Source organism: Suricata suricatta, chromosome 17, assembly GCF_006229205.1.
Source record: "Suricata suricatta isolate VVHF042 chromosome 17, meerkat_22Aug2017_6uvM2_HiC, whole genome shotgun sequence".
NCBI lineage: Eukaryota > Metazoa > Chordata > Mammalia > Carnivora > Herpestidae > Suricata > Suricata suricatta.
The window spans coordinates 33,111,882-33,114,209 of record NC_043716.1 but is presented as its reverse complement, the minus strand read 5'-3'; the positions used below and the strand labels follow the sequence as shown (position 1 = coordinate 33,114,209).

At 43.1% G+C, this 2,328-nt stretch overlaps 1 pseudogene; it reads left to right on the top strand.

Annotated features, from left to right (window-relative positions):
• The first annotated feature begins 640 nt into the window (after positions 1 to 640).
• LOC115282910 lies at positions 641 to 1,633 on the top strand (annotated as a pseudogene).
• Positions 1,634 to 2,328: the final 695 nt, after the last annotated feature.

The following is a 2,328-nucleotide window of genomic DNA, read 5'->3' as shown; positions in this document are numbered from 1 at the left end:
CCCCTCCCCTGCTTGTGCTCTGTCTCTCAAAAATAAATAAAACGTTAAAAAAAAAAAAAAGGTATTTCTGTGTTAGCTTTTGTGTGTGGGGGGGGAGCTTTTTATTTTTACATAGTTTAGCTTTTTTGTGTGGGGGGGAGCTTTTTATTTTTACATAGTTTAGCTTTTTTGTGTGTGGGGGGGAGCTTTTTATTTTTACACAGTTTCAAACTTACATAAAAGTTGCAAGACTTTATACCCTTTACTAATGGTTCACACTTTGCCACATTTGCTTTAATATTTTTTTCTAAACATGTATATATGTGTGTATATATGATACACATACTTCTATCCCCCTTAACCATTGGAGAGTAAGTTGTAGACTTCATGTTCCTTTCACCCCAAAGACTTCAGGGTGTCTTTCCTAATATGAAGGGTATTCTCTTTCATAGCAAGATACAAGGATCAAACTCAGGAAATCTAACATCGATATAATGTCAGCAGGCAGAGGCAGTGAGGCAGAAGTGTAGACAAGAGGCTTTATTTCTTTTTAAAAAATTTTTTAGGAGAGCTCTAGTGCCTGATTTTGGGCGGGAATTGAAACCGGTACTGCTGCCCTGAAGAACTTGAACGCTGCGTATTTTCAGCCTTGGACGGGGCCATGGTGCGGCCTGTGAGGTATAAGAAACCAGTCAATTACTCACAATTTGAGGACTCTGACAGTGATGATGACTTTATTTCTGCCACCGCACCTTCAAATAAAAAACCCAGAGCAACACCAAAGGAGTTAAAACTAGAAACAAGGAAACCTAAACTGAAAAATCTCCAGAAAGAAGACATCCCGCAAGAGAAAACTCCTAAAAAAAGGATGGCTTTAGATGACAAGCTCTACCAGCGAGACTTAGAAGTCGCACTCGCTTTATCAGTGAAGGACCTTCCAGCTGATGCAGAAGAGGCTCGAGATGAAAGCATTGAAAAACGTGACAGTCGTGAAACTGAGACAATGAGTAAGGCCCCTCATATCTCCAATTGCAGTGTAGCCAGCGATTATTTAGATTTGGATAAGATTACTGAGGAAGATGATCTTCCTGGTGTTCGAGGGAAAAGGAAAGCAGCATCAAAGGCTGTGGTAAAACAGAGGAAGATTCTTTTGGACGGCAGTGATGGCGATAGGGCCAATGACTCTGAACCAGACTTCGCAACTGGTGAAGAGTCCGAGGATGACTCTGATTTTAGTGAGAGGGAAGACAATGACGAAGACTTCACCATGAGAAAAAACAAAGAGAAAGAAATCAAAAAGAAAGTAGTGAAGGCCAAACCCCCAGGTGAAAAGAAGGAGAAGAAACCTAAATCCAAATGTAATACAGAAGTGACTTCAAGAGACTCTGCTCCAGCTGCCATGAAATCAGGACCTCAGCCTTCACCAAAAAAGGTTTCTGTTTCTTCGGAGGTCACTAGGAAACCATTGCAAATACGCAGTCCTTCAGCTGAAAACAAAAAACCTAAGTGGGTCCCTCCAGCGATATCCGGAAGCAGCAGCAGCAAGAGCCCACTGGCAGGCATGTCTGTTAAGTCTCCAAATCAGAGTCTCCACCTGGGTTTGTCCCGATTAGCACGAGTTAAACCTTTGCTTCCAAGTGCTGCTAGTAGCTGAGTATGGTAATAAACACATGTTTGATTAAGAGAAAAAAAATTTTTTTTATTGTTTATTTACTTTTGAGAGACAGTGCTAGTGGGGGAGGGGCAGCCTGCTTCAGGTTCTGAGCTGTCAGCACAGAGCCCAACGCGGGGCTCGAACCCATGAACCGTGAGATCATGACCTGAGCCGAAGTCGGACGCTTAGCCAACTGAGCCACCCAGGCGCCCCAAGAGGCTTTATTTCAGTGGGAAGAATGGCTAAGCAGGCTTAGGACTGGCTGGTCTGAATGAACATTTCACTGGGCTCTGGGGTGGAGAGGCAGCCTAATTGTCCGGGACCCAGTCCTGGGTTGGTTAGGGCAGGTGGAGAATGGCCCAGAGCATGGGAACTTTATACTCTGCCACATTTGCATTCTTCTATTGTTTTTGGCTTCTATTGTTTTGTTTAGTAGACCTCTCTCATGGTTGAGAGAGGATTCTTCACGGATCTCCTGCCTGCAGTCAGTACAGCACAGGCATTGGCCATCTTTGGACTTTTTCAAGGATATTTCTGGAATGAACAATCTTGGGAGTTAGAGATAGCATCTCTCTCCTGACCCAAAGTCAGGTTTCTTTTTTTATTAAAAAAATTTTTTTAATGTTTATTTTTGAAAGAGAGAGACAGATCATGAGTGGGAGAGGTGCAGAGAGAGGGAGAGACACAGAATTGGA